This window comes from Cupressus sempervirens, chromosome 2 (genome assembly GCF_028749045.1).
Source record: "Cupressus sempervirens isolate cs-2001-9-10 chromosome 2, ASM2874904v1, whole genome shotgun sequence".
Taxonomy (NCBI): domain Eukaryota; kingdom Viridiplantae; phylum Streptophyta; class Pinopsida; order Cupressales; family Cupressaceae; genus Cupressus; species Cupressus sempervirens.
In genome coordinates, this window is record NC_143119.1 from 563,667,869 (window position 1) to 563,680,870 (window position 13,002).

Consider the following 13,002-nt stretch of genomic DNA (forward strand, 5'->3'; position numbering starts at 1 on the left):
TCGACTTGATTCTAAGTGCCCCGAGCCGTGTACATGATCCAAAAGCGGTTAACTTTTTCTTTTTGGTTAACGCCCAAAGTTTTCAACCCGACCCGCCTCGGCAACCTCGACTCGAAGCGCCTCGAGCCTTAATGGCCTCCAATGTTTTTGCACGGCTCATGCCACCGTCGACTTTTCGCTCGAATCATGTCACCCAGGGCACCTCGATGCTACGTGACCCGAGCCCTGTGCGCGATCCAAAACCGGGTAACGTTTTTTTTTTTAACTCCCAAAATTTCATTCTTTTTTGCCTTACGAGGCCTATCATGATCTCTTTTTATAAAGAAAATTCTCAAATCGAATCGTTTCGGCTACCCTACCTCGAATCCGGCTAGCTAGGCGTAACGCCTCGAGTCGGCTCGGCAATACGTGAACTGAAACTTGTGCGTGATCCAAAAGCGGGTAACTTGTTTTTTTTTTTTTTTTTTTTTTGTAATGCGCAAAATTTAGCGCTTTTCGCTGTACAGGGCCTCTCATGATTTTTTTTGTTTGTTTTTTTTTTTTCCCCTCGTCGACCCACTCTGGCGACCCAGTCGGGTCGCCCGAGGCTGGGGCGACGGAGATGGGTTGACCTAGTCGGGTGACCTAAGTTGGGTCGACCCAGGCGTGCGATCCTGGCTGGGGACAGCAAGTCGATTCTATAAGTTTGCTTGCCAATTTTGCTAGCCAGGTCGGCTCACCAAGTCATCTAACCATGTGGTCTTTGCCAAATCAAGAATTGACTCTTTAAGTCCACTCACAGCTCGTCAAGCCGGCTCACCAAGATGACTTACCGTCTCGCCTCACCAGGTTGCCCCACCAGGTCGCCTCTTCTTTAAGACCGCTCACCATGTCGGCTCCCCAAGTCACCTCACCGAGTAGACTATTTAGGTTGCCTCACCAAGTCGACCCCTTAAGTTCGCTCACCAAGTCAGCTCACCAAGTCGAATCACCTAGTCGTTTTACCACCTTGCCCCAGCAGGTGTGCTCGCCAAGTCGCCCCGCCGAGTTGCTTCTCTAAGCCCACTCACCATGTCAGCTCACCAAGTCGATTGTTCAAGTGCGTTGCCAAGTCAACTCTTTAAGTTCGCTCGCCAGGTCAGCCCGCCCAAGTCGCCTCTTTAAGTTCGTTCGCCAGGTCGGCCCGCCCAAGTCGCATCAGCGGGCTAACTCGCCGAGTCACCTCACGAAGTTGACTCTTTAAGTGCGCTCACCAAGTCAGCTCACCAAGTCGACTCACCATCTCGCCTCGATAAGTTGGCTTGCCGAGTTACCCCACCAAGTCGTCCCCTCTTTAAGCCCGCTCACCGTGTCAGCTCGTAAGGTCGGCTCACCAAGTCGACTAATCAAGTAGGCCCACCAAGTCGCCTCAAGGATAGCTCCTCACCATGAGTCGCCTCACCATGTTGACTCAATGAGTCGCCTCACCATGTTGACTCTTTGAGCCCGCTCGCCGGGTCGCCTCACCAAGTCGGCTCGAGTACGTTGCCAAGTCGACTCTTTAAGTTCGCTCGCCGGGTCGACTCGCCAAGTCAGCTCACCATGTCATCTCAACGAACCAACTCGCCGAGTCGCCTCACCACGTCGGCTCTCTAATACCACTCGCCAAGTCGCCCCACCAACTCGCCCCGTTAGGCCCACTCACCACATCGCCCCGTTAGGCCCACTCTCACCAAGTGGACTCTTTAAGTCTGCTCATAAAGTCGAGCCACCAAGTACTCTCACCAAGTCGACTCTTTAAGTCCTTTCATCGAGTCACCCCACCAAGTCAACTCTTTAGGTCCGTTCATAGAGTCACCCCACCAAGTCGACCCTTCAAGTGCGTTCATCAAGTCACCCCACCAAGTCGACTCTTTAAGTTCATTCATCAAGTCACCCCGCCAGGTCAGCCCACAAATTACTCTCACCAAGTCGACTCTTTAAGTTCGTTCATCAAGTCACCCCGCCAGGTCGGCCCACCGAGTGGACTCTTTAAGTTCGTTCATGAAGTCACTCTGCCAAGTCGGCCCACCAGGTCGACTCTTTAAGTTCGTTCATCAAGTCACCCCGCCAGGTCAGCCCACCAACTACTCTCACCAAGTCGACTCTTTAAGTTTGCTCACCAAGTCACCCCGCCAGGTCGGCCCACCAGGTACTCTCACCAGGTCGACTCTTTAGGTTTGTTCATCAGGTCACCCCACCGAGTACTCTCACCAAGTCGACTCTTTAAGTTCGTTCATCAACTCGCCCCGCCAGGTCGGCCCACCAAGTACTCTCACCAAGTCGACCCTTTAAGTTCGGTCATCAACTCACCCCGCCAGGTCGGCCCACCAAGTACTCTCACAAAGTCGACTCTTTAGGTTCGTTCATCAATTCACCCCGCCAGCTCGGCCCACCAAGTTCTCTCACCAGGTCGACTCTTTAAGTTCGTTCATCAAGTCACCCCGCCAGTTCGACCCACCAAGTACTCTCACAAAGTCGACTCTCTAAGTTCGTTCATCAAGTCACCCTGCCAGGTCAGCCCACCAAGTACTCTCACCAAGTCACCCCGCTAGTTCGACCCACCAAGTCGACCCTTTAAGTTCGTTCATCAAGTCACCCGGCCAAGTCGGCCCACCAAGTCGACTCTTTAAGTCCGTTCATCAAGTCACGTGACCAGGTCAGCCCACCGGGTACTCTCACCAAGTCGTCTCTTTAAGTTTGTTCATCAAGTCACCCGGCCAGGTCGGCCCACCAAGTACTCTCACCAAGTCGACTCTCTAAGTCCGTTCATCAAGTCACCCCGCCAGGTCGGCCCACCAAGTCAAATCTTTAAGTCCGTTCATCAAGTCACCCCACCAAGTACTCTAACCAAGTCGATTCTTCGAGTGCGTTCATCAAGTCACCCGACCAACTACTCTCACCAAGTCGACTCTTTAACTATGTTCATCAAGTCACCCCACCAAGCACTCTCACCACGTCAACTCTTTAGGTTCGTTCATAAAGTCACCCCACCAAGTCGACCCTTCAAGTGGGTTCATCAAGTCACCCCACCAAGTACTCTCACCAATTCGACTCTTTAAGTCTTTTCATCAAGTCACCACACCAAGTCAACTCTTTAGGACCGTTCATCAAGTCACCTCGCCAAGTCGACCCTTGAAGTCCGTTCATCAAGTCACCCCACCAAGTACTCCCACCAAGTCGACTCTTTAAGTCAGTTCACGAAGTCACCCAACCAGGTCGGCCCACAAAGGACTCTCACCAAGTCGACTCTCTAAGTCTGTTCATCAGGTCACCCCACCGAGTACTCTCACCAAGTCAACTCTTTAGGTCCGTTCATTAGGTCACCCCGCAAAGTCGACCCTCTAAGTTCGTTCATCGAGTCACCCGACCAAGTCGACTGTTTAAGTCCTTTCATCAAGTCACCCCGCCAAGCCGACTCTTTAAGTCCGTTCATCAAGTCACCAGAACAACTACTCTCACCAAGTCGACTCTATAAGTCCGTTCATCAAGTCGGCCCACCAAGTACTCCCACCAAGTCGACTCTTTAAGTCCGTTCATCAGTTCACCCCGCCAAGTACTCTCACCAAGTCAACTCTTTAGGTCCGTTCATCAAGTCACCCCGCCAAGTCGACCCTTTAAGTCCGTTCATCAAGTCGCCCCCCCCCCCCCGAGTTGCTTCTCTAAGCCCACTCACCATGTCAGCTCACCAAGTCGATTGTTCAAGTGCGTTGCCAAGTCAACTCTTTAAGTTCGCTCGCCAGGTCAGCCCGCCCAAGTCGCCTCTTTAAGTTCGTTCGCCAGGTCGGCCCGCCCAAGTCGCATCAGCGGGCTAACTCGCCGAGTCACCTCACGAAGTTGACTCTTTAAGTGCGCTCACCAAGTCAGCTCACCAAGTCGACTGACCATCTCGCCTCGATAAGTTGGCTTGCCGAGTTACCCCACCAAGTCGTCCCCTCTTTAAGCCCGCTCACCGTGTCAGCTCGTCAGGTCGGCTCACCAAGTCGACTAATCAAGTAGGCCCACCAAGTCGCCTCAAGGATAGCTCCTCACCATGAGTCGCCTCACCATGTTGACTCAATGAGTCGCCTCACCATGTTGACTCTTTGAGCCCGCTCGCCGGGTCGCCTCACCAAGTCGGCTCGAGTACGTTGCCAAGTCGACTCTTTAAGTTCGCTCGCCGGGTCGACTCGCCAAGTCAGCTCACCATGTCATCTCAACGAACCAACTCGCCGAGTCGCCTCACCACGTCGGCTCTCTAATACCACTCGCCAAGTCGCCCCACCAACTCGCCCCGTTAGGCCCACTCACCACATCGCCCCGTTAGGCCCACTCTCACCAAGTGGACTCTTTAAGTCTGCTCATAAAGTCGAGCCACCAAGTACTCTCACCAAGTCGACTCTTTAAGTCCTTTCATCGAGTCACCCCACCAAGTCAACTCTTTAGGTCCGTTCATAGAGTCACCCCACCAAGTCGACCCTTCAAGTGCGTTCATCAAGTCACCCCACCAAGTCGACTCTTTAAGTTCATTCATCAAGTCACCCCGCCAGGTCAGCCCACAAATTACTCTCACCAAGTCGACTCTTTAAGTTCGTTCATCAAGTCACCCCGCCAGGTCGGCCCACCGAGTGGACTCTTTAAGTTCGTTCATGAAGTCACTCTGCCAAGTCGGCCCACCAGGTCGACTCTTTAAGTTCGTTCATCAAGTCACCCCGCCGGGTCAGCCCACCAACTACTCTCACCAAGTCGACTCTTTAAGTTTGCTCACCAAGTCACCCCGCCAGGTCGGCCCACCAAGTACTCTCACCAGGTCGACTCTTTAGGTTTGTTCATCAGGTCACCCCACCGAGTACTCTCACCAAGTCGACTCTTTAAGTTCGTTCATCAACTCGCCCCGCCAGGTCGGCCCACCAAGTACTCTCACCAAGTCGACCCTTTAAGTTCGGTCATCAACTCACCCTGCCAGGTCGGCCCACCAAGTACTCTCACAAAGTCGACTCTTTAGGTTCGTTCATCAATTCACCCCGCCAGCTCGGCCCACCAAGTTCTCTCACCAGGTCGACTCTTTAAGTTCGTTCATCAAGTCACCCCGCCAGTTCGACCCACCAAGTACTCTCACAAAGTCGACTCTCTAAGTTCGTTCATCAAGTCACCCTGCCAGGTCAGCCCACCAAGTACTCTCACCAAGTCACCCCGCTAGTTCGACCCACCAAGTCGACCCTTTAAGTTCGTTCATCAAGTCACCCGGCCAAGTCGGCCCACCAAGTCGACTCTTTAAGTCCGTTCATCAAGTCACGTGACCAGGTCAGCCCACCGGGTACTCTCACCAAGTCGTCTCTTTAAGTTTGTTCATCAAGTCACCCGGCCAGGTCGGCCCACCAAGTACTCTCACCAAGTCGACTCTCTAAGTCCGTTCATCAAGTCACCCCGCCAGGTCGGCCCACCAAGTCGAATCTTTAAGTCCGTTCATCAAGTCACCCCACCAAGTACTCTAACCAAGTCGATTCTTCGAGTGCGTTCATCAAGTCACCCGACCAACTACTCTCACCAAGTCGACTCTTTAACTATGTTCATCAAGTCACCCCACCAAGCACTCTCACCACGTCAACTCTTTAGGTCCGTTCATAAAGTCACCCCACCAAGTCGACCCTTCAAGTGCGTTCATCAAGTCACCCCACCAAGTACTCTCACCAATTCGACTCTTTAAGTCTTTTCATCAAGTCACCACACCAAGTCAACTCTTTAGGACCGTTCATCAAGTCACCTCGCCAAGTCGACCCTTGAAGTCCGTTCATCAAGTCACCCCACCAAGTACTCCCACCAAGTCGACTCTTTAAGTCAGTTCACGAAGTCACCCAACCAGGTCGGCCCACCAAGTCGACTCTCTAAGTCTGTTCATCAGGTCACCCCACCGAGTACTCTCACCAAGTCAACTCTTTAGGTCCGTTCATCAGGTCACCCCGCAAAGTCGACCCTCTAAGTTCGTTCATCGAGTCACCCCACCAAGTCGACTCTTTAAGTCCTTTCATCAAGTCACCCTGCCAAGCCGAGTCCTTAAGTCCGTTCATCAAGTCACCAGAACAACTACTCTCACCAAGTCGACTCTATAAGTCCGTTCATCAAGTCGGCCCACCAAGTACTCTCACCAAGTCGACTCTTTAAGTCCGTTCATCAGTTCACCCCGCCAAGTACTCTCACCAAGTCAACTCTTTAGGTCCGTTCATCAAGTCACCCCGCCAAGTCGACCCTTTAAGTCCGTTCATCAAGTCGCCCCGCCAAGTACTCTCACCAAGTCGACCCTTTAAGTCCTTTCATCAAGTCACCCCACCAAGTCGACTCTCGAAGTCCGTTTATCAAGTCACCAGAACAAGTAATCTAACCAAGTCGACTCTTTAAGTCCGTCCATAAAGTCACCCCACCAGGTCGGCCCACCAAGTACTCCCACCAAGCCGACTCTTTATGTTCGTTCATCAGTTCACCTCGCCAAGTACTCTCACCAAGTTGACTCTTTAAGTCTGCTTATCAAGTCGAGCCACCAGGTACTCTCACCAAGTCGACTCTTTGAGTCCGTTCATCAAGTCGCCCCACCAAGTACTCTAACCAAGTCGATTCTTCAAGTGCGTTCATCAAGTCGCCCCACCAAGTACTCTCACCAAGTCGACTCTTTAAGTCCTTTCATCGAGTCACCCCGCCAAGTACTCTCACCAAGTCAACTCTTTAGGTCCGTTCATAGAGTCACCCCACCAAGTCGACCCCTCAAGTGCGTTCATCAAGTCACCCCGCCAGGTCGGCCCACCAAGTCGAATCTCTAAGTCCGTTCATCAAGTCATCGTCCCGATCTGGCCGAGCCGTTCTGGCCGAGCCATGCTGGCCGAGCCGATCTGGCCGAGCCATGCTGGCCGAGCCGATCTGGGCGAGCCATTCTGGCCGACCCGATCCTGCCGAGCCGTTCTGGGCAAGCCATTCTGGCCGAGCCGATCTGGGCGACCCGTTCTGGCCGAGCCGATCTGGGCGAGCCGTTGTGGCCGAGCCGATCTGGGCGAGCCGATCTGGGCGAGCCGATCTGGCCGAGCCGATCTGGCCGAGCCATGCTGGCCGAGCCGATCTGGGCGAGCCGTTCTGGCCGAGCCGATCTGGGCGAGCCGATCTGGGCGAGCCATGCTGGCCGAGCCGATCTGGCCGAGCTCCAAAAACGGTGTCGTGGATGGCTGTTTGGTCGCCTCTGTGCCAACTCGATCGGCACAACATTGGGAATGGTTCGACAGCGGTTGTCGTTCCAATGTGTCATCGGGATGTCTTGGAACGCGGCCTTTCAAGGGCGAGCTCGCGTCTAGCACTTGGATTGTGCTTCGTCACAAGTGAATGGGGAGATCTCTTTGTGAACGGCGGCATGGCGATTGCAAGAGAAAATTGACTTAGTAGTCAGAGCATTCGCCTCGGGCCATTGTGACGGCCTTGCAATTTCTCTATAATTGCAACCTATGTTTGCGCATAGCAGAGTTTTCATGTATGATTGGGCTTTGTTCTTGACGGTTCCAAGTACTCTGACCAAGGCTGGGCGAGCCATGCTGGCCGAGCCGATCTGGGCGAGCCATTCTGGCCGAGCCGATCTGGGCGAGCCGTTCTGGCCGAGCCATGCTGGCCGAGCCGATCTGGGCGAGCCATTCTGGCCGAGCCGATCTGGGCGAGCCGTTCTGGCCGAGCCAATCTGGCCGAGCCATGCTGGCCGAGCCGATCTGGGCGAGCCATTTTGGCCGAGCCGATCTGGGCGAGCCGTTCTGGCCGAGCCATGCTGGCCGAGCCGATCTGGGCGAGCCATTCTGGCCGAGCCGATCTGGGCGAGCCGTTCTGGCCGAGCCATGCTGGCCGAGCCGATCTGGGCGAGCCGTTCTGGCCGAGCCATGCTGGCCGAGCCATGCTGGCCGAGCCATGCTGGCCGAGCCGTTCTGGCCGAGCCGATCTTGCCGAGCTCCAAAAACGGTGTCGTGGATGGCTGTTTGGTCGCCTCTGTGCCAACTCGATCGGCACAACATTGGGAATGGTTCGACAGCGGTTGTCGTTCCAATGTGTCATTGGGATGTCTTGGAACGCAGCCTTTCAAGGGCGAGCTCGCGTCTAGCACTTGGATTGTGCGTCATCACAAGTGATTGGGGAGATCTCTCTGTGAACGGCGGCATGGCGATTGCAAGAGAAAATTGACTTAGTAGTCGGAGCATTGGCCTCGGGCCATTGTGACGGCCTTGCAATTTCTCTATAATTGCAACCTATGTTTGCGCAGTAGCAGAGTTTGCACGTTAGATTGGCCTTTGTTCTTGACAGTTCGAAGTACTCTCACCAAGGCTGGGCGAGCCATGCTGGCCGAGCCGATCTGCGCGAGCCATTCTGCCCGAGCCGATCTGGGCGAGCTCCAAAAACGGTGTCGTGGATGGCTGTTTGGTCACATTTTTCATTGAATTGGATTTTTAAGGGAGTTGTCCGCGCTATCGCAGATTTCTAATGCAGAGCGAGCCTCGCACTAATAGCTTATATAGGAGAGGTTGTTGCCGCGAGCCTCTCCCATGCCCCTTTCATTGATTCAACATTGGTGTCTAGGCGGATCGGATTGTTGGGTTTTCAAACGGTGTATGCTGATGTTGAATGAATGAAAGGGGCATGAAGCGATCTCAGTGCTTTTCCTCGGCTCTCCTTTAGATCATGTTTTCCGATGACTCAATTTTGGAAAAGGTGAGGCAGCGGTTGCCGATCCATGGCGTGTGTTTTTGGTGGTTTTAAAACTTGATCTAAACGTGAGCCTTTGTCTAGCACTCCGGCGTTGCTTGGTATAATGGCAATTTGCTATGGGTGCTCGGCGCTCTAGCAATTTGTCATGGTGTACTTATCGCGGCTACATGGGAGCTTTAATATCGAAAGCTCTCGGCGAAAAATGGTGGCCGAGCCATGCTGGCGGACCCGATCTGGCTTAGCCGTTTTCGTCGACCCGATCTGGCTCTCGTTTCTCACTCCAACTGCACAAATTCGGGAGTTGTTCGACAGCGGTTGTCGTTCCAATGTGTCATTGCGGTGATCTGGAGAGCGATGCTAAGTGCGGGAGCTTGCGTCTAGCATTTGGGGATGTTTGTGCAAGCGAGCAGGGGAGCTTCTCTTATCGGAACCTCTCCGTGGCCTTTGAATATAGACCCAGTGCCGACGATATCGATGGATACGAGCCTTGGATTATAAAATTGTTCAGCTAACATTGGTTTTTGTGAGAGATGGGTACGAAAGCACTTCCCGATCGATACGCGGGAGTTCCCTAAGATCGCCTCTGTGTCAACTCGATCGGCACAACATTGGGAATGGTTCGACAGCGGTTGTCGTTCCAATGTGTCATCGGGATGTCTTGGAACGCGGCCTTTCAAGGGCGAGCTCGCGTCTAGCACTTGGATTGTGCGTCGTCACAAGTGAATGGGGAGATCTCTCTGTGAACGGCGGCATGGCGATTGCAAGAGAAAATCGACTTAGTAGTCGGAGCATTGGCCTCGGGCCATTGTGACGGCCTTGCAATTTCTCTATAATTGCAAGCTATGTTTGCGCAGTAGCAGAGTTTGCATGTGAGATTGGCCTTTGTTCTTGACAGTTCGAAGTACTCTCACCGAGTCAGCAAGTCACCATGCTGGCCGAGCCGATCTGGGCGAGCTCCAAAAACGGTGTCGTGGATGGCTGTTTGGTCACATTTTTCATTGAATTGGATTTTTAAGGATTTTGTCCGCGCTATCGCAGATTTTTAATGCAGAGCGAGCCTCGCACTAATAGCTTATATAGGAGAGGTTGTTGCCGCGAGCCTCTCCCGTGCCCCTTTCATTGATTCAACATTGGTGTCTAGGCAGATCGGATTGTTGGGTTTTCAAACGGTGTATGCTGATGTTGAATGAATGAAAGGGGCATGAAGCGATCTCAGTGCTTTTCCTCGGCTCTCCTTTAGATCATGTTTTCCGATGACTCAATTTTGGAAAAGGTGAGGCAGCGGTTGCCGATCCATGGCGTGTCTTTTTGGTGATTTTAAAACTTGATCTAAACGTGAGCCCTTGTCTAGCACTCCGGCGTTGCTTGGTATAATGGCAATTTGCTATGGGTGCTCGGCGCTCTAGCAATTTTGTCATGGTGTACTTATCGCGGCTACATGGGAGCTTTAATATCGAAAGCTCTCGGCGAAAAATGGTGGCCGAGCCATGCTGGCCGACCCGATCTGGCTTAGCCGTTTTCGTCGACCCGATCTGGCTCTTCTTTCTCACTCCATCGGCACAAATTCGGGAGTTGTTCGACAGCGGTTGTCGTTCCAATGTGTCATTGCGGTGATCTGGAGAGCGATGCTAAGGGCCGGAGCTTGCGCCTAGCATTTGGGGATGTTTGTGCAAGAGAGCAGGGGAGCTTCTCTTATCGGAACCTCTCCGTGGCCTTTGAATATAGACCCAGTGCCGACGATATCGATGGATACGAGCCTTGGATTCTAAAATTGTTCAGCTAACATTGGTTTTTGTGAGAGATGGGTACGAAAGCACTTCCCGATCGATTCGCGGGAGCTCCCTAAGATCGCCTCTGTGCCAACTCGATCGGCACAACATTGGGAATGGTTCGACAGCGGTTGTCGTTCCAATGTGTCATCGGGATGTCTTGGAACGCGGCCTTTCAAGGGCGAGATCGCGTCTAGCACTTGGATTGTGCGTCGTCACAAGTGAATGGGGAGATCTCTCTGTGAACGGCAGCATGGTGATTGCAAGAGAAAATTGACTTAGTAGTCGGAGCATTGGCCTCGGGCCATTGTGACGGCCTTGCAATTTCTCTATAATGGCAAGCTATGTTTGCGCAGTAGCAGAGTTTGCATGTAAGATTGGCCTTTGTTCTTGACAGTTCCAGGAGATGACCTCCGGAACTTTTGGATTGGGCCCCTTCAAGGTGAAATTCATCCAGTTGATCGGATGAGCTCGATGACCATTTCACTCCCTTGGCTCCATGAATTCAAATCCCATACAGCTGCCGTGAAGCCATCCCGATTTTGCTATGCGAGGGCTCTCTCCCCAGAGTCGTTCTCTTTGCAACAACTTCTTTGGCAAAAACATTTCGGAATGGTTCGGCAGCGGTTGTCGTTCCAATGGTGCCGTTGTGGTGGTTGCCTGGGCAGCGATCTGAAGGGCGAGCCGTCGTCTAGCAGTTGTGCTGCGCATCACGGGTGACAAGGGAGCCTTTGTAATCGGAAGCTCCCCGTGACCATTCGATGAGAAGAGCCATTGCTTGTGTGAGCAAGGACGAATGCAGCCTCGGATTCCAAAGGAAATCAACGACATCGGATCTATATATAAGAGCGGAATGAAGCAGCAACCCGTTTGCCATGCGCGGCTCCCCAAAGTTGCTGGTCTTTCTCACTCCATCGGCACAAATTCGGGAGTTGTTCGACAGCGGTTGTCGTTCCAATGTGTCATTGCGGCGATCTGGAGAGCGATGCTAAGGGCGGGAGCTTGTGTCTAGCATTTGGGATGTTTGTGCGAGCGAGCAGGGGAGCTTCTCTTATCGGAACCTCTCCGTGGCCTTTGAATATATAGACCCAGTGCCGACGATATCGATGGATACGAGCCTTGGATTCTAAATTTGTTCACAGCTAAGATTGGTTTTTGTGAGAGATGGGTACGAAAGCACATCCCGGTTGCTACGCGGGAGCTCCCTAAGGTCGCCTCTGTGCCAACTCGATCGGCACAACATTGGGAATGGTTCGACAGCGGTTGTCGTTCCAATGTGTCATCGGGGGATGTCTCGGAAAGTGGGCTGGCCTTTCAAGGGCGAGCTCGCGTCTATCACTTGGATTGTGCGTCGCGTCGCAAGTGAATGGGGAGATCTCTCTGTGAACGGCGGCATGGTGATTGCAAGAGAAAATTGACTTAGTCGGAGCATTGGCCTCGGGCCACTGTGATGGCTTGGCAATTTCTCTTTAATTGCAACCTATGTTTGCGCAGTAGCAGAGTTTGCAAGTAAGACGGTCCTTGTTCTTGAGAGTTCCAGGAGATGACCTCCGGAACTTTTGGATTGGGCCCCTTCAAGGTGAAATTCATCCAGTTGATCGGATGAGCTCGATGACCATTTCAGTCCCCCTTGGCTACATGAATTCACATCTCCTAACCGATGACAATCTTTTGCTCCTTAGACGACCTCATAATAAATTGGGTCGTGGATGGCTGTTTGGTCAGAATTTTCAACGATTTGGATTTCTATGGCGGATGTCGGCGTGTTCGCTAATTTCTAATGCAGAGCGAGCCTCGCACTAATAGCTTATATAGGAGAGGTTGTTGCCGCGAACCTCTCCCGTGCCCCTCTCATTGATTCAACGGCGGTGTCAAGGCGGATGGAAATGTCGGATTTTGAAACGGTGGACGCCGATGTTGAATCAATTGGAGGGGCATGAAGCCCACCCTCGAGGTGCTATTCCTCGACTCTCCTTTAGATCATGTTTTCTTGTCACTCAGCTGGCGCAATTTCGGAAAGCAGTTGGGCTGCGCGTCACGAGTGACAAGGGAGCCTTTGTGATCGGAAGCTCCCCGTGGCCATTCGATGAGAAGAGCCATTGCTTGTGTGAGCAAGGACGAATGCAGCCTCGGATTCCAAACGAAATCAACGACATCGGATCTATATATAAGAGCGGAATGAAGCAGTAGCCCGTTTGCGATGCGCGGCTCCCCAAAGTTGCTATTCTTTCTCACTCCATCGGGGCACAAATGCGGGAGTTGTTCGACAGCGGTCGTCGTTCCAATGGTGTCATTGCGGCGAAATTTGTTCACAGCTAAGATTGGTTTTTGTGAGAGAAGGGTATGAAACCACATCCCGATTGCTACGCGGGAGCTCCCTAAGGTCGCCTCTGTGCCAACTCGATCGGCACAACATTGGGAATGGTTCAACAGCGGTTGTCGTTCCAATGTGTCATCGGGGGATGTCTTGGAAAGTGGTCTTTCTTTCAAGCGCGAGCTCGCGTCTAGCACTTGGGTTGTGCGTCGCGTCACAAGT